Source organism: Hypanus sabinus, chromosome 2, assembly GCF_030144855.1.
Source record: "Hypanus sabinus isolate sHypSab1 chromosome 2, sHypSab1.hap1, whole genome shotgun sequence".
Taxonomy (NCBI): Eukaryota; Metazoa; Chordata; class Chondrichthyes; order Myliobatiformes; family Dasyatidae; genus Hypanus; species Hypanus sabinus.
In genome coordinates, this window is record NC_082707.1 from 34,472,617 (window position 1) to 34,492,811 (window position 20,195).

Sequence of the window (20,195 nt, forward strand, 5' to 3'; positions counted from 1 at the left end):
ATGGCAGCGCTGAGATTTTGTGTCTTGATCTTTAATCATTTTTTCCTGATTAAATTTCAGGCAAAGACTGAAATGTCTGCAAAATCTCATCAAAGCTTTGTTAAAATTAAATCAAGTCACACCAGTGCCCTAGAAAAAGTAGGAGATATGGCCCAGTCCATCATTGGTTAACCCCTCCCCACCACTGAGCATATTTACATGGAGCATTGTTGCAGGAAAACAGCATTCACCATCGGGGACCCTCACCACCCAGGCCATGTTCTCTTCTCGCTGCTGCCATCAGGAAGAAGGTATAGGCAGCACATGACTCACACCACCGGGTTCAGGAACAGTTATTAGTCTTCAACAATCAGGCTTTTTAAACAAAGGGGATGACTTCACTTGCCCCATCAGTGAACTGTTTCTGCAATCTTTGGCCTCACTTTCAGGGACCATTCAACACATGTTCTTTATATTTATTGCTTATTATTTATTATTACTTCTTTTCTTTCATTTGTACTTGCTGAGTTTGTTATTGATGCACTATCAATAACTCCAAAAGACTGTAAGTAGAGTAAATACTGAAAGGTTTTTAGTAGCAGTAAAATGGAGCACGTCCATGCTGGATGACCATGGGAGGAGCAGTGACACAATCACCTTTATCCAGAGGTCTGTGGGAGGAGCCACAGGAGCAGTCAGCAGAGGGGTGTGTTCAGACAGATATACATGGTTTACCACAGTTACCTTTTGCACACTGGTTGTCCACCCTGCTGGATGCAGTCTTTCATTGATTCTTTTCTGGTTATTGGATTTAATGCAAGAAAACATAAGAATGTAAGAATATAAGAAATAGGAACAGGAGTAGGCCATCTGGCCCGTCAAGCCTGCTCTACCATACAATAAGATCATGGCTGATCTGGCCATGGACTCATCTCCATCTACCTGCCTCTTCCCCTTAACCCTTAATTCCTTAAATTTAATCTCAGGGCTGTATACGGTGACATATAAATACTTTGATAATAAATTTACTATGAACTTCGAACATGTTCTTGAAATCATCTTAACATCAAAAGCCCAACATGTCTTTTGTGATTAATTTGTTCACGCAGGACTGTTCAGAGTCAAAGCACATGATACAAATGGTGATAACTAGGAGAAGTACAACACTGCAAGGTCTTTCAGTGAATGAAGCAAGAGCCTCGGGTTGGGTGATCACCCAGTTCTATCAAGCCAATCTGATGGCACAGACACCATCAGCTAATTTCCAAACTGTTGTCGATTCTGTTTATTCCTATTCATACTGCTATGCCTCTACTTTAAGCCTTTATAACAAACCTGGTCTATGCAAGGAATTAAACTTGGGAGTTTTATTTACTAAGCATCAAACAGCTTTTCTATTTAATTTGCACAGTGTCAAGCACATTATGTTTAGATTAGTAAGGGATCTTCATTGGAGACAGAAGTTAAAATATTCGTGACTCTATTGCACACAAGGGGATGGTAATAGAATAACCTTACACTTAGTGCTTTGGAAATTGCGTCGGTCATTGTTCCCGACAGAGCAGCAGCCATTCCAAATCGACCATCGTTCAATATGTGTATGGCCACCATAAATCCTTCTCCAACATTGCCGAGCACATTTTCTGTCAGCACCTTCACATTATCAAAATAAACCTCAGCTGTGTTGGAAGCCTTGATTCCCACTTTCTTCTCAAGAAGACCACTGGACCAAAACAATAACAATACAATTACTGTTGTCTGAACCAACACGAGACTTCATGATGCAGTGGGGAATGAAGGAACATCTAAATAAAACAAAGAATGGATTCTCCATATGCAATAATTATTTTGAATATGATTGTATTAAAAAAAAGCCTCTTATTTCTTTCCTGCCTCCTGAACTCTGCAGGTACACTGTCACTTAGGAAAGCAAACAAGTGACAGGGTCTGAAATGTCAGTCAATTCTGTCCTGTTACTGGCATGTGCCTTGTGGGAAGGGTTAATTTAGTGGTTTTACTTTGTGCAAATATAAATGTAGAGGATTGCCAAAGACTGTCAACATTGCAGATAGTGCTGGTCACCAGAATGGATACTGTACTAGTGCACAACATAGAACACAATGTCCATGTGTGTGTGGAATGACTTTGATGCACTGCTATATGTAAGTGACTGCCTTCATTAATGTATATTTTGTACATAGCTCTACCTCTCAATTGTCTTCATTAGCAATAATGGTGAAGAGTCTACAGACACTACAATGATTCTGACCAGAGTCCAGCATGTCCTAATCATGCATTATTGATGTCAAAGTCCAGTGCATAAGCTAGAAAGAGGTTTACAGGGAAATTAGCATCAATAGGAAAATACCTTAGAGACTAGGTATCACCATTCACTTATGTAAATAAACCAGGTTTCTTATGTAAGAGGGGTAAATGATACATCCTGTATCAAACAGATATTAACAAAATTCCTTGAAACAAATTTTCACTTAACTGAGTAACTCCTCCAAACTTTCTTTCGACAATAAATGCTGTGATCTTGTCCTTTGATTTTCCTGTGTGTTCATTTTTAACAGGCGTTTTGGCAAACATGGTGAAGATCTCTCCCATGCCACTATTACTGAAAGAAATTCATATATAAAAAACTGAAAGAGAATAATTATTTCTGTACAAATATACCCTACTAGATCTACCTTTTGTTAAGGACCTCCATTATTAGATAAGCAGATAAAAAGGATCTAGTACAAGATGAGTATAACTTTATACAGATTCCACAAGAATTAATTTCCTCATTGCATTAGAGTAGCTGTGGGACATTATTTCTGCCAATATCGATTGCACCCTTATGTCAGGATTTATGAACAAAGCATTACAAGCTCCTAGTGAGATTCTCCCTGTGAAGATTAAATAAGATCACCCAGCCCCAAGTCCAGCACCAATAAATAAATCCCAAGGTTTAATGAGATTCATAATGAGGCTTGAACAATAAGGGCAGTTGAGTCTTTGAAAGAAGAGGGTACCACAGTTGAAACATTAGAACTCTGTTAGCATTGACACCTCTTCCCACAGCTTTTCATCATCTACTCCATGTGATGAACTCAAGAAGCCGCAATCATGTAACACCGCTAATACTGATCGTGATAAAACCGTTGTCTCTCACCTAATCCAAAGCTTGCTTCCAATTAGAATATAGTTCTTTCCCTTCTTCACAGCAGCTGTCTTTATCGAGTCTGCATCGGAACCACTAGCCGTCTCGGTAAGGCAGAAAGCAGCAATTGTCCTACCTATAAGTCAGACTCAGAATCAAGTTTATTATCACCGGCATATATCATGAAAGTTGTTAACTTTACAGCAGCAGTACAATACAATATATGATTATAGAAAGAAAAATGAAATATGTGAATTACAGTAGTCTAAAAAAAAATAGAAACATAGAAAATAGGTGCAGGAGTAGGCCATTCAGCCCTTCGAGCCTGCACCGCCATTCAGTATAATCATGGCTGATCATCCAACTCAAAATCCTGTACCTGCTTTCTCTCCATACCCCCTGATCCCTTTAGCCACAAGGGCCATATCTAACTCCCTCTTAAATATAGCCAATGAACCAGCCTCAACTGTTTCCTGTGGCAGAGAATTCCACAGATTCACCACTCTCTGTGTGAAGAAGTTTTTCCTCATTTTGGTCCTAAAAGGCTTCCCCTTTACCCTTAAATTGTGACTCCTCGTTCTGGACTTCCCCAACATCGAAAACAATCTTCCTGCATCCAGCCTGTCCAATCCCTTTAGAATTTTATACATTTCTATAAGATCCCCCCTCAATCTTCTAAATTCCAGTGAGTATAAATATATTTTTATTTAAATATATAGTCTAAATATATATTAAATAGTTAAGTATGTAGTGCAAAACTCAGGAAATAAGAAAGTAGAGAGGTAGTGTTCATGGGTTCAATGTCCATTCAGATATCAGATGGAAAAGGGGTAATAGTGTTCCTGAAACATTGAATGTGTGTCCTTAGGCTTTTGTACCTCCTTCCTGATGGTAGCAATGAAAAGTACATGTCCTGGGTGGTGGGGATTCTTAATGATGGATGCCGCCTTTTTGAGGTGTTGCTCCTTGAAGATGCCGTGGATACTACAGAGGCTCATGCTCATGATAGAGATGACTAATCTTACAATTCTCTGCAGTTTACTTTGATCCTATGCAGTAGCCCCCAACCACCACCCCCAGATGGTGTTGCAGCCAGCTAGAATGCTTTCCACAGTACATCTGTAGAAATTTGCAAGTGTTTTTTGGTGGCATACCAAATCTCCTCAAGCTCCTTATGAAACATAGAAATGTAGAAAACCTACAGCACAATACAGGCCTTTCAGCCCACATGACCTTAACAGAGAAATTACCTTGGGTTACCCATAGACCTCTATTTTTCTGAGCTCCATATACCTGTCCAGGAATCTCTTAAAAGGCTCTATCATACTCACCTCCACCACCATTGCTGGCAGCCCATTCCACGCACTCACCACTCTCTGCGTAAAAATCTTACCCCTGGTATCTCCTCTGTACCTACTTCCAAGCACCTTAAAACTGTGCCCTCTTGTGCTAGCCATTTCAGCCCTGGGGAAAAGCCCCTGACTATCTACACAATCAATGCCTCTCATCATCTAATACACCTCAATCAGGTTACATCTCATCCTCCATCGCTCCAAGGAGAAAAGGCAGAGTTCACTCAACCTATTCTCATAAGTCATGCTCCCCAGTCCAAGCAACAACCTTGTAAATCTCCTCTGCACCCTTTCTATGGTTTCCACAGCCTTCCTGTAGTGAGGTGACCAGAATTGAACACAGTACACCAAGTGGGGTCTAACCAGGGTCCTGAAATGTAGCTGTCTTGTCTTTTTTGTAGCTGCATCAATATGTTGCATCCAGATTAAGTCCTCGGAGATATTGACATCCAAGAACTTGAAACTGCTCACTCTTTCCACTTCTGATTTCTTTATGAGAATTGGTGTGTGTTCTTTCGTCGTACCTGTTCTGAAGTCCACAATCAGTTCTTTGGTCATACTGATGTTGAGTGCAAGGTTGTTGCTGTGATGCCACTCAACTAGCTGGCACTCCTGTACGCCCTCTCGTCGCCATTTGAAATGGTTGTATCATCTGCAAATTTACAGATTTGCTGACGATCAAAAACATAAAAATGCTTTAGCAGTGAAAATAAAACTATTCATGTGTATTCTTAGTGATAAGTTTCCAAATGAAATAAATTTTGCAACCTATAATCTATTAAGAATTTAATGAGATTTGGTACATCACCAAAGACTGTAGCAAATTTCTACAGATGTACGGTTGCATCATTGTCTGCTATGAAGGCTCTTTGAATAAATGGTAGATATCACACATCCAGTTGGAACTCCAGCTGAAGTTATTCTAACCCACCTGGTGCAAGATCAGGCAAATATTTCTCCTTCTGCTTATCAGTGCCAAACAATAGAATTACTTTGAAACCAATGGGTCGATGAGCTCCAAGTGTTATACCCAAGGTCATGAACACCAACAATCTCTACCAGTCAAGCATACTGTAAGAGAAAGTGATTAGAGATTAATCTTGATAAGAAAAATATAAATTAAGTAATAGAAATTCAGCTTTGATTATGGGCACTAAGCATGCAAATACATTATGTACTGAATTTTCAAAATTCCTTGGCATTAGAATTATTTTTTAGAAGCAAACTGTAACAAGCCATAGCGATACATATGTGTGTGTTTAGCACAAGTGATCAAGAATGAATTTCTACCCTCGTATTTCACTGGGCTACATACATGAATGAAACAAAAATAGATAATTAAAGAGCAAAATACAGTAACTGCTGGAAATCTGAAATAAAACAGAGAATGCAGGAATTACTCAACAGAAGAGGCAATGGTTGTGAAGAGGAAAACAGTGATAACATTACAGCCAACACAAGGAAATCTGCAGATGCTGGAAATTAAAACAACACACACAAAATGCTGGTAGAACACAACAGGCCAGGCAGCATCTATAAGGGGAAGCACTGTCGATGTTTTGGGCCGAGACCCTTTGTCAGGACTTTTCATAACATTTCAGCCTCTGTCCTTTCGCCTGGAACATGATGACCTGACTCATGGACCACAGTCCAGAAATATGGTCAGAACAGAGCAGAATAGATGGAGTTCCTTTGCAATTCCATGCCACTATTCCTCCACTTCCCATCAGCCAGACACTCCTTTGCCCATCCCTCGCCACTAAATCTTCCAGTCTAAGTCTCTCATCAATAAGGAACGATTTTTTTTTCAGCACCACAGTTTTAACCCTAACACCCAGTGCTATCTGCGTGAGGTTTGTTAAGTTCTTTCCACAACCCCTGAGTTTCCTCCAGGAATAATTATTACCCTGCAACCATCAGGCGCCTGAACCAGCTCAACACTGAACTGATTAAACAAACTTTCAAGGACTCCGCAACTCATGTTCTTAATATCACTTAGTACTTATTTATTTATTGTTATTATAATTAGTATTTTTGTATTTGCATAGTTTGTCTGCTATTACACTTTGGTTGTTTGTCCATCTTTGTGTGTAGTTTTCATTGATTCTATTGTGTTTGTTTGTATCTAGTATGAATTCCCACAAAAATGAATATCAGGGTAGTATATGGTGACATATATGTACTTTGATAATAAATTTACTTAGTACTTTTAATCTTGAACATTGAAGCTTGAAAATAAAATAGATCCCTGTGGCACACCACTAGTCACAGGCCTCCAGTCAGTGAGGCAACTATCTACTGCCACTCTCTGGCTTCTCCCACTTGACCCACCTCCCACGCAGGGCCTTGTCAAAAGCCTTGCTAAAGTCCACATAGATACATTGACTGCCTTACCTTCACCTACTTTCCTGGTGATTTTCAGAAAGTCTGCCAACTTCTGTACAGCAGAAACTGCACAACTTCATATATTTGGGGAATTATAATAAAAGCAAAGTTCAAAGTAAACTACTCACCTGATGGTGATGTTCAGTGATGATTTTTCCCTTAAAAATATTTACATCAAAGGATAATGACTCCTACAGAGGAAGATAACATGTTATATCAGTTATATCATGTTATATCAACTTGTACCAGTGTCATTTTGTTTATTTAGTCGTGTAAATTGTATATGATTTATGTTAATTTGTTTTTTTTTACCTATGTTTGCAATGTACTGTGGTACTGCTGCAGAACTCATTTTCATGGCATTTAAACCCTGTGTATGTTTAAATTCAAAGTTCAAAGTAAATTTATTATCAAACTACATATACATCACCATACACAACTATTAGCTTGCAGGCATTCGCAGTAGAACAAATAAATACCACAGAATCAATGAAACAAAGACTGACAAAAAATCTAAGTACAAAAGAAGATGCACTGTGCAAATACTATCTACACATAAACACTATACGCACATACATTTACACGACATACTCATATATTTATATACAAGGCAAATGCCATGCTTGCATTTATTAGTCGAGGCACTGAGTTCAAATCTCAGGAAGTTATGTTGCAGTTTTATAAAACTCGAGTTAGGCTGCATCCGGAGAATTGCAGACAGTTCTGGTTGCCCCTTTATAGGGAGAATGTCCAGGCTTTGGGGAGGGTGCAGAAGAGGTTTACCAGGATGCTGCCTGGTTTGGACAGCATGTGCTGTAATGAGAGGTTTCACAGACCTGGATTGTTTTCTCTGGAATACCAGAGGCTGAGGGGAGATCTGGCAGAGGTTTGTAAGATTATGAGAGGGACGTGTCGATAGAGCAGACAGTCAGTATCTTTTCTCCCAGGGTTGAAACGTCTAATACCAGAGAACATGTATTTAGGTGAAAGGGGGTAATTTTAAAGGAGGTGTGAGGGGCAAGATACACAGTGTGGCAGATACCTGGAAAGTACTGTCCAGAGTGACGATAGCAACATTAGGCAATTTTAAGAGACATTTATGTCATTTATGAATGTGTAGAAAATGGAGAACTATAGACATTGTGTAGGCAGAAGAAATTAGTTAGGCACTTGATTACTAATTTAATTGATTCAACCCAACATTGTCAGTTGTAGGACCTGTTCCTGTGCTGCGCTATGTTCTATATAAGGTGTAGTATTTAAGTCCATAGATTGTAGAATCAGTTTAATGTTGAGGTGAGTGAGTTACACACATTTGTTCAAGAACCTGATGGTTGAAGGGTAATAATCATTCCTGAACCCGGTTCTTTGTGACCTAAGGCTCTTGTACTTCCTTCCCGAAGGCAACAGGTTTAAAAATAGCAAAAGTAGGTGCCAATTGTTGCCAATTGAAAAGAAGCAGCAATTGAGCCACCTGAGACTTTGAGCTGCCTTCAATCCCTCCATGTTGCAGTAACGTAGTTATTGGTACTGAAGTAATGTTTCTCTTTTTGTAGCCTTTTCCATTCAAGGGCATTGGTGTTTCCAATAAGCTTGAATTTGTATGAGGACAAGTGATGAGATTGGCAACAAGAAATTCACCTATGACAGGTTGCTGGATCTGGTCATTAAATAATTGAACATTTTGATTATTATATGAATCAACGAGATTCTAATTATTGTGAGGTAATGTAAGCTGGCAAATGTTCAGCTGTTTGACTCACCTTTCCTCGTTCACTTGCTTAGTGTGCACCAGACTGCAATCTTGGAATAAACACTTCAGTTAAGATATTCCTAAAGGAAAAGAAACACTTTCAGACAAGAATGTCAAAAAACTGCATTGCTTAGAAAATATGGTAAATATGTCAACATAAAAGTTACTTTGAAACTTTATTGATTTTTTTGACAATCTTATACCACATGTAACTGTTCTTAAATCCCACGGATAGGCACAAAACTAAACAATGAAAAGTAGCAGGCAACTTTCCTTATAGTGTGATTTGGAATCATACCACAGCTTTGCAATGCCTTAGTTCTTGTAGACTACATGAACAACATCAACCTCCTTGCCTAATGAAGAATAGCCTTAGAGTGAGAACAAAGTAAATTTCAAATTATTATGAAGTGTTAATAAAATACCAGGATGGTGTATTCAGGGTCAAAGGTGTCTCTGAGTAGCTGCAGAGAAATTTGTGAGGGGTGAGTGGACAGTTAGTGATCATTGTACACTGTAGTATAAACAACATAGATATATAGGTTTCCACAAATAAAATGAAGTGAGGTGTTTTATGTTAAAAGAAACCCGTGACACATTTGATTGAACTCCAAAACCTACACCTCAAAAACCTTTTACATAATAATGTCATCACATCAGATCAGCTTCTTAAAGAAAAGCCCCAACTCAATGTCGGTGGTTGAGAATTAAGTACATTTCTTCCAATCATGTTACCCTACAGGTAGAGGAAGGGATGAGAACCAGCTGAATGAGCATAGGGAGTTAGGAAAGAAGATAAGAAGCAGGACCTCGCAGGGAGTGATCCCTGACTTACTCCTGATGCCACATTTATGCAGGTTGGAAACAGGAGAGGCCAGATGAGCTTGTGGCCAAGCAGCTAGTGCAGGAGGCAGGAATTCAGGTTCATGGACCATTGGGATCTCCTGTATGGTAGAGGAAACATGTAAAAGAAGGACGAATTGCACTTAAGGCAGGGAGGCACCGATATCCTTGCAGGGAAACGTGCTAGTGCTGCACGTAAATCCGAGTAAATCCGAGTTTAAACTAGGATTGAGCAGGAGGCTCTGAGTAGGAGCAAGTTATGGGATAACGCAGTAGTCATTGGGAGCAAGACTGGTAATCAGGATAGCCAAAGACACAGCAAAGTCAGGGAATGGAATACCTGTTTAAACTGAATTTATTTCAATGATTGAGCTTCAACTGGGCTGGAAGAAAAGCTAAACTGCAGGTCAGTGCGTGAGATGACAGGAATGTTGGGGACACTTCTGAAAGTAGTAATACTTGCTGGATCCATGGTTAGTTTCTAAGCTGATATGTTTGTTGATCAATGACTAAACAGCATAGGGTTTTTGATACCATCCTTTGGACAGTGATTCACAATCTTTTTTATGTCTTGACCAATACCATTAAACAAGGGGTCTGTGGACCCCAGGTTGGGAACCCCTGTTGGGACAACAGAGTCAGGAACTACCTGCATGGAATATACACATTTTCCCAGTGAAGATATGCATTTCTGCCTAATTCCCAGGTTCCCCCTCCCACCCAAATCCCAAAGGGGTTCCAGTAATTATTTTGTCTTCTGGGTAAGTTGAAAGGGAGTTGTTAGCAACTTAAGAGGAACTCAGTTATAGGGCTTACAGAGGAAAAATGCGACAGGTGAAATTTCCTCTGCTGGAGCTGACTTGGATCTGAGAGGCTGAATTCCCATCTGATATTTCTGTGTCATAGGAAGTGAGCGTTTAATTAAATACAAAAATCTGCTCAGGAGACAAAATGTGCTACTCTTATTCCCACCTGACAGGCATGCAGATCAGACTTCTGTTACCACTGACATGGGGCAGTTGGTTTCAAGGTGAGGGCACCGTTACTTTTGCTAATTTAATTTGAAGTGCGCCCAGAGCTAGGTTTTGGTATCTCCTGTAAAAGATAGAAGTTAACTTAGTCTAGGATGAATACATTGCAGTATGTGGCTGGCCACTTTCTGCACTTTCCTGGTGAAGCAGAGTCACAGCCCAGGAAATGTTCAGTAATGCAACTGACTATACAAATCACTGGTAAGCTGTGTACGCACCTTCTCACAGCGGGGTTAAGAGCCCCACCTGGCGCAGGCACAGGTAAAGGTCAGCGAGCATCATTCTGCCACAGAATGAGCATGGTGTGTACCCCAGAGCGAAGTCCCCCAGTCCCCCGGTGTGGTGAACTACATATACCTGTCTGGACATGCCCCCTGCTGACTGCTCCTGTGGCCCCTCCCACTGACCGTGGCTCCTCCCACAGACCCCAGTATAAAGGCGATTGAGGCCTGAGCCCGGCCTCTCAGTCTCCAGGATGTAGTATGGTGGTCAACTACTGCTTGTTCCTTCTTCCAGTCAATAAAATTGATGCACCATCAATAACTCACTCTGAGACATAAAGGCGAGATATCGGCTTTTATTGACTGGAAGAAGGAACAAGCAGTGAGTGTATCACCAGCTCCTCATCTGCCCAGAGGACCGCCCTGCACCGCCTTCGAGGCAGGCAGCAGGCTCTATCACTTCCTGTGTGTCCCCTTCGGTGTCACAAATGCTGACTCTGTCTTCCAGGGGGAAATGGACCGGATGGTGGACCAATACCGACTGAAGGCCACATTTTCCTATCTGGATAACATCACCATCTGTGGTCGCGACAGGCCTGATCACAACGCCAACCTCCAACGATTTTTCCAAATGGCTGAAGCTCTGAACCTTACTTATAACAGGGACAAGTGTGTGTTCGGAACCACCCGACTCGTTATCCTTGGGTATGTCGTGGAAAACGGGGTCATTGGCCCTGATCCCGACCGTATGTGCCCCCTGTTAGAATTCCCTCTTCCCACCACCCTCAGAGCCCTCAGACGGTGCCTGGGTTTTTTTTCCTATTACGCCCAATGGGTCCCCCATTACGCAGACAAGGCCTGCCCCCGGTCAAGTCTACCACTTTTCCCCTCTCTGCTGAGGCCTGCGCGGCCTTCAGCTGCATTAAAGGTGACATTGCCAAAGCAACGATGCATGCGGTGGACGAGACCATTCCCTTCCAAGTAGAGAGTGATGCCTCCGATTTCGCACTGGCTGTTACCCTCAATCAGGAAGGCAGGCCGGTAGCATTCTTTTCTCGTACCCTTCAAGGCTCTGAAATACAGCACTCCGCGGTGGAGAAAGAAGCCCAGGCCATAGTGGAAGCTATTAGGCACTGGAGGCTCTACCTCGCCGGCAAAAGGTTCACCTTGCTGACCGACCAGCGCTCAGTTGCATTCCTGTTCAGCAACCAACAGCGGGGCAAAATCAAAACTGATAAGATTTTGCGGTGGAGAATAGAACTCTCCACCTACAACTATGATATCCTGTACCGGCCTGGCAGACTCAATGAGCCCCCTGATGCCCTATCCCGGGGAACGTGTGCTAGCGCACAGCTCGACCAGCTATACGCCCTTCATGCACAACTTTGCCATCCGGGGGTCACCCGATTTTACCATTTCGTGAAAGCCCGGAACCTGCCATACTCCCTGGAGGACATCAGGACGATGACCAGGGACTGCCAAATCTGCGCTGAGTGCAAACCGCACTTCTATCGTCCTGAAACGGCGCAACTTGTCAAGGCCACCCGCCCTTTTGAGCGACTGAGTGTTGACTTTAAGGGCCCCCTTCCCTCCACCGACCGCAATGTCTATTTTCTCAACATTATCAACGAGTACTCGCGGTTCCCCTTTGCCATTCCCTGCCCCGACACTACTACCACGACCGTCATAAAAGCCCTGCGCCAGCTCTTCACTCTGTTTGGATATCCCTGTTATATCCACAGTGATAGAGGGTCCTCCTTTATGAGTGACGAGCTGCGCCAGTACCTGCTGGCTAGGGGCATTGCTACTAGTCAGACCACGAGTTATAATCCCCGGGGAAATGGACAGGTGGAGAGGGAGAATGCCACAGTGTGGAAGGCCACACTTTTAGCCCTTAAGTCAAACGGGTTGCCGGTCTCTCGATGGCAGGAGGTCCTCCCTGAGGCACTCCACTCTATCTGCTCCCTGTTATGTACGCCCACCAATGCCACCCCTCATGAGCACCTATTCTCTTTTCCCAGGAAGTCTGCCACTGGGACCACCCTACCAGTTTGGCTGACGACCCCAGGGCCAGTGCTGCTCTGGAGACATGTGAGGAGTAATAAATACTCCCCGCTGGTCGAGAGGGTTCACTTTCTACATGCAAACCCCCAGTATGCCTACGTGGTCTCACCTGATGGGCGGGAGGACACGGTCTCCGTCCGCGACCTTGCGCCCACAGGAGCAGCAGACCACTACCCCGAACACTCCACGGTAACTACGAACCCTGTACCCGATGTGACAACGCGCACACCAGGCCCTACACAGACTCCTCACGACACTCATATACCGGGCGTTTCGTACGCGTATATACCAGGTGCCTCACACATGCGTGAGGGATCATTGATGCCTAGTGGGCTGACACCTCCAGTTAGGCCGGAACCAGCACAACCTCCGTCTCCGGTGCAAGCACCACTGGTTCCTGTGCAATCACCACCACCGGCTCCTGTGCAATCACCACCACCGGCACCTGTGCAATCACCACCTCCGGCTCCTGTGCAATCACCACCACCGGCATCTGTGCAATCACCACCACCAGTTCCTGTGCAATCACCACCACCGGCACCTGTGCAATCACCACCACTGGCTCCTGGTGCAATCACCACCACCAGCTCCTGTGCAATCACCACCACCGGCTCCTGTGCAATCACCACCACCGGCACCTGTGCAATCACCACCACCGGCTCCTGTGCAATCACCACCACCGGCATCTGTGCAATCACCACCACCGGCTCCTGTGCAATCACCACCACCGGCTCCTGTGCAATCACCACCACCGGCATCTGTGCAATCACCACCACCGGCTCCTGTGCAATCACCACCACCGGCTCCTGTGCAATCACCACCACCGGCATCTGTGCAATCACCACCACCAGCTCCTGTGCAATCACCACCACCGGCTCCTGTGCAATCACCACCACTGGCTCCTGTGCAATCACCACCACCGGCATCTGTGCAATCACCACCACCGGCTCCTGTGCAATCACCACCACCGGCTCCTGTGCAATCACCACCACTGGCATCTGTGCAATCACCACCACCAGCTCCTGTGCAATCACCACCACCGGCTCCTGTGCAATCACCACCACTGGCTCCTGGTGCAATCACCACCACCGGCACCTGTGCAATCACCACCACCGGCTCCTGTGCAATCACCACCACCGGCTCCTGTGCAATCACCACCACCGGTATCTGTGCAATCACCACCACCGGCTCCTGTGCAATCACCACCACCGGCACCTGTGCAATCACCACCACCGGCTCCTGGTGCAATCACCACCACCGGCACCTGTGCAATCACCACCACCGGCATCTGTGCAATCACCACCACCGGCTCCTGTACAATCACCACCACCGGCTCCTGTGCAATCACCACCACCGGCTCCTGTGCAATCACCACCACCGGCTCCTGTGCAATCACCACCACCGGCTCCTGGTGCAATCACCACCACCGGCACCTGTGCAATCACCACCACCGGCATCTGTGCAATCACCACCACCGGCTCCTGTGCAATCACCACCACCGGCTCCTGTGCAATCACCACCACCGGCATCTGTGCAATCACCACCACCGGCACCTGTGCAATCACCACCACCGGCTCCTGTGCAATCACCACCACCGGCTCCTGTGCAATCACCACCACCGGCTCCTGTGCAATCACCACCACCGGCACCTGTGCAATCACCACCACCTGTGCAATCACCACCACCGGCTCCTGTGCAATCACCACCACCGGCTCCTGTGCAATCACCACCACCGGCTCCGGTGCAATCACCACCACCGGCTCCTGTGCAATCACCACCACCGGCTCCTGGTGCAATCACCACCACCGGCATCTGTGCAATCACCACCACCGGCTCCTGTGCAATCACCACCACCGGCTCCTGTGCAATCACCACCACCGGCTCCTGGTGTAATCACCACTACCGGCTCCTGTGCAATCACAGCCGGTGCTACATAGATCGCTGCGACAGATTCGTCCACCTGATAGACTTAACCTGTAAGAAACTTCGCCACATGGGGACTCTTTTTAAAACAAAGTGGGGGGTGAATGTGGTGAACTACGTACACCTGTCTGGCCACGCCCCACGCTGACTGCTCCTGTGGCCCCTCCCACTGACCCCTGTATAAAGGCGATCGAGGCCTGAGCCCGGCCTCTCAGTCTCCAGGATGTAGTATGGTGGTCACTCACTGCTTGTTCCTTCTTCCAGTCAACAAAAGCCGATATCTCGCCTTTACATCTCAGAGTGAGTTATTGATGGTGCATCACCCGGCAGCCGGCACTGCGTTCAGTGTTCAGTGGCCAGCACAGGCTCTTGCTATCGTCGTCCACAGCACTGCACCTTTGTAGTTTATTTTTGCCATTCAAAAGCAAAATTCTTCCACCCGAAGATGAGATGCAGCGTGATGCTCATGTTGAACCCAGGAAGAGAGTATCAACTTCAGGGCAACCTTTCTGTGCCGTCAGCAATGACACATTCATGTAAAGTTGATTAACACGTGGAGGCAGACACTTGAGAAATTTATGCCTCTTGGTTGTTGTCAGGATTTGGGTGAAATGGGTCAAAATCAATCCTCTTTGCGTTGGCTTACTGTCAAAAGCAGATTTCTTCCAGTTAAGTATCATTGTTTGGTCATCCAGTATGCCGATAGTGCCTGCTCAGGTTCAGTTGGTTTGGAGTGTGCCAGGAAGTTCCCAGTTTTGGGGTCATGGCCAATCATAAAATTTCACAATTACTTAATTTGAAAGCGTCATTTATCAAAAGTCAAATATTTGTCTTTTCTGCCTTCCTGTCAACTGGGAAATTGTCAATTATTTTTAACTTCTTATTACCTCTTGCTACATTCATCTTAATCGGAAGATCCCAAATATGGATAAAGAACATCACTGAGAACATTATTCACTCTGGAATAAGATAATCCAATTTATCCCCCATTACATCATTCAATTAGTTAAATTTAAACTTATTAGCCTTTGCCGTGGACTTCTTTTATGTATTATATTTTTTGCATTTTGTCTTTTTTGTCAATATTTTATGTGTAAATTATGTTCTGTGTGTTGACTGAGTCTATGTACCTGTGAAGTCGCTGCAAGCAAACTTGTAATTTTATCCATACACTATGGCAATTTTACTAGCTACCTGTACCTCCCGTAGTTGATAAAGTGGCCAGTGAGTGTATGTTCATGGTCTTCTGCTGCTGTAGACCATCCACTGCAAGGTTCCACCCGCTGTGCATTCTGAGATTCTCTTCTGCACACTGTTGTTGTAACCCGTTTTTTTTGAGTTACTGTCGTCTTTCTGTCAGTTTAAACTAGTCTGACCATTCTCCTCTGACCTGTCTCATTAACAATGCATTCTTGCCCACAGAGTAGTGCTCATTGAATATTTATTTTGTTTTTTGCACCATTCTCTGTAAACTCTAGAGTCTGTTGTCCATGAAAATCCCAGATCAGCAGTTTCTAAGATACTCAAACCACTCCTTCTGGCACCAATTATCATTCCATGCTCAAAGTCAAGTCAAATCAACTCAACTCAAGTCACTTTTTATTGTCATGTCAACCGTAACTGCTGGTACAGCACACAGTAGAAACGAGACAATAGTTTTCAAGACCATGGTACTGCATGAAACAATACAAAAACTACACTGAACTAGGTAAGACAACACAGAAAAAAAATACACTAGACTACAGACCTACCCAGGACTGCATAAAGGGTACAAAACAGTGCAGGCTTTACAATAAATAATAAACAAGACAATACTTAGAATACATTTTTTATCCTTCTGATATTTGGTGTGAACAACTGAACCTCGACCATATCTGCATGCTGTTATGTATTCAGTTGCTATGGCTGATAGACATTAGGCAAGCATGTGTACAACTGGCATGCCTCACATGTCTTGGTCCTATGACAATAAAGTTGACTTGACTTCAGTACTTACATTGGAAACTCAGTCTAAATATTGCACAACGTCAACTTGTCCTGACGAAGGGTCTCGGTCTCGACAGTGCGTCTCCTTATAGATGCTGCCTGGCCTGCTGTGTTCCACCAGCATTTTGTGTGCGTTGTTTGAATTTCCAGCATCGCCAGATTTCCTCGTGTCAACTTGTAAAGGAGTTTACCTCCCACCATTCAAAGATTATTAGTCCAGCTGCTACTCTTTAATCTTGCAGATTTGCCATGCTTCTTCTGAGCTGCGGAGCATCTGTTTGGATGGGTCAGGCTGGTTTGCATTGAGCAAGGAGGTGTATAAGCTGACACAAACAGATCTGACAGAGCCTCTAGGAAAACAAGTTGAGGCCAACCTCTGCTGCAAGAGATTGTCAGGAAGCTGGGCTGGTCTGAGGGGGTGATGTTTATTATTTCTTCCCACCAATGCCATGGACGAACTGCCCATTAGGGTCTTTACCCTGTGACTGAGGCTGGAAATCTATGTCCCTCTACTAGCAAGCCCAGGACAGACTATTGGTTCTCTTTTCTCTGGATTGTAAACCATGGAATAAAGGAAAAGGTGAAGAGGAAAGCCGGTGCGAGGAATGTGTGGGTGATGGGCAGATGGAGAGGGAGGAGGAGGAGAAAAACGAGTAATGAGCCCCATTGATAAGAGGAAAAATGGGGGCAGGGAAGAGAGTGGTTACTGGAACGTTAAGAAAACAATGTTCATGCCATCAGGTTGGAGACTAAAAAGACAGAATATGAAGTGCTGTTTATCTAATCTACATCTAGCTTCAACTCGGCAGTTGACAAGGCTGTGTACAGATAAATCAGTGTGGGAATGGGAAATAGAATTAAAATGACTGGCTATCAGGAGATACTGGCTGTTGTGGCAGATGGAGCAAAGATGCTCTTGGAGCAATTCTGCAATTTGCGTTGGTTCCCACTGATGTGGAAGAGGGCACCTCAGGAGCACTAGATGCAATAATTAACACTGAAAGATTCACTTGTGAAGTGCAGCCTCACCTGCAAGGTACGTTTAAGGCCCCAAATGGTGATGAGGGAGAAGGTGTAGGGGCAGGTGTAAAACTGTGGGGATATGTGCCTGGAGATATGTGGGGATTGTGGGGATATTGGTGGGGATTTTCAAACAGACATTGGCGTCATGGAGAGAGTGATCCCTGTGGAAGCAGAGTGGGTAGAGGAGGGGACGATATGCCAGAACAGATGTGGTGGAGCTGGAGGAGCTGAGAAATGGGAATAGCATCCTTGCAAGTGACAGGGTGGGAAGAGGCGTGGTCAAGATACCTGGGAGTCAGTAGGCTTGTAAGTGGTGCCAGTAGATAATTTGTCTCCCAAGATGGAGAGAGGGAGATCAACATAGGGGAGAGAGATGTCAGAAAAGGACCATGTGCGTTTGAGGCAGGGTGGAAGCTGATAGTGAAATTGAAAAGCTCTGGCTGGGAGCAGGAAACAACATCAATGCAGTGGAGAAAGAGTTGGGGAGCATTGCTGGTGCAGGTTTTCAAATCCACCGACTCCTCAGGTCCTCCAGCATTCTGTGTGTTGCTCCAGATTTCCAGCACTGCCATCATTTCTGAATTCCAATTTATGTGCTACCGGAAAGCAGTGTTTGTTTTACACTTGTTCATCACACATACATCCTGATGCAGCCATAGAGTATGTTAGATTTTCATCAGTGACGAACCATCCTCGTTTGCAGAGCCCAGTGCATCATCTAGGAGCCTTGCCCACGCTTTGTGGAACGTTCCATTTGCAACATCAAAAAAGTTAGGATTTCAGAGGTTTTTGGATTTTGGAATTTCAGATAAAGGGTGCTCAACCTGTAATATAACAGTCCCATGTACCCTAACTATCCAAGCCCTATCTTCCCTGTCAGACTTCTTGCATTGAAACAAATTGAATTTAATACAGTAATCTCCCCTCACTCCTGGCCATTTTTCTGCTTGTCATGCCTTTTAAACTTGCTATAACTGATTTCTGCATCACTTTCCAACCTTTCACTTGCCACGTATCTGTTCTGTGTTGTGCGTTTATTATGGTAACTAGTCACATGAGTGGTGGTGTGGTAAAAGCAAAGGGAAAAAGTTATGTATTCTTGCTTATTTCATGGCAGTTTGTAGCTTGGGACCGGCGGAGGTCATATCTTTTGCTGACTGCTCGGATAATGCTGAATAATGCTTAGCTTACTTGGGTACACTTAAGTTCATCACTTCAAGATTGTATGTTTAATAATTGCTAATAAAGGATCGAATAAAGGTTTCGACTTTTGGAGCAATCATTGGAACTGTGGGCAGGTTACAGAAGTACAACGACTCTGCAGGGTTGCAGCCTAGCGGTAATTATTCTGTTCTGATTTTGGATTAGTTTTGCTGCTACACAGTTCAAATCATTGAGCTAGAATAAGGTAAAACAGTAACAATGCAGAACAAAGTGTAAAAGCTACTGAAAAAGTGAAGTGCAGGTAAACAACAAAGTGCACGATCATGAGGTAGTCGTCCAGGCAGGCGCAGTAACAACAGTTAAAGGAAATTTGGATCAGTACATGTATGGGAGTGGTTCAGAGAGACATGGGCTAAACACAGGCAAAGGGGACAAGCTTGGAGAGCACCAGGGTCAGCAAAGGGCTTGTTTCCATGCTCTACTACTCAAGATTCAAGATTGTTTAATATCATTTTCTGTACACAACTGCAAGATGAATGAAATAATTGTTACTCTGGACCTGATGCAGGATGGAAAAAAAAAACTACACAATAATTCAGTATTTATCACTCTTCCTAAGAAACCTGGAATGTGAATTACATAGGACCGTAAGTTTAATTAGTCATATCACAAAGATACTTCTGAGAATTTTGATGACAGGAGCTAAAAGTAAGATACAAGCTGAAATAGGTAAAGAACAATGTGCTTTTGTGAAAGACAAAGGTACAAGAAACGCGATATTGATGTTAAGGATACTATCAGAACAAGCTATTCAAGTGCAAAAAGATTTGTTTGTTTTATTAACTGCACAAAAGCATTTGATAAAGTGAAGCACAATAAGTTATTTGAAATATTACAGGAAACTCTAGATCTAGATTTGAAAGACCTCCGCCTAATCAGAAATTTGTACTGGGAACAAACTGCCGCTTAAGAATAGATGGAGAAGGGGTTTCCGGTGTTGTCATCATCGAGAATGGCAGCTTAAGTCACTAGCTCCTCCGGAAAAACGTGTATTAAGCCCCGTTAACCCATCAAATATTTCAAAAAATATTTGAACTGAAAGAGGGGCAAGAATGGGGAAAAAGAATGGAAATTAAAAAAGCAACACCGCGGAGCCTGCGGCCGAGAAGAGTGCAGCGAGATGCTCTCCAACCCGACTGCGTTCTAGCGAGGCGGACGCTGAGCTTCGTTCAGGCAAAGCGGCGAATATGATCAAAATTCTGAAAGAGATAAGGGAGTTCCAGAAAGATATAAAGTAGCAGCTACATGATATTAAGTCAGAGC

The 20,195-nt window shown here is 43.9% G+C and overlaps 1 pseudogene; it reads right to left on the bottom strand.

Moving 5' to 3' along the window:
• Positions 1–8,440, bottom strand: part of LOC132403339 (very long-chain specific acyl-CoA dehydrogenase, mitochondrial-like) — a 57,359-nt pseudogene extending 48,919 nt beyond the window's left edge.
• Positions 8,441–20,195: the final 11,755 nt, after the last annotated feature.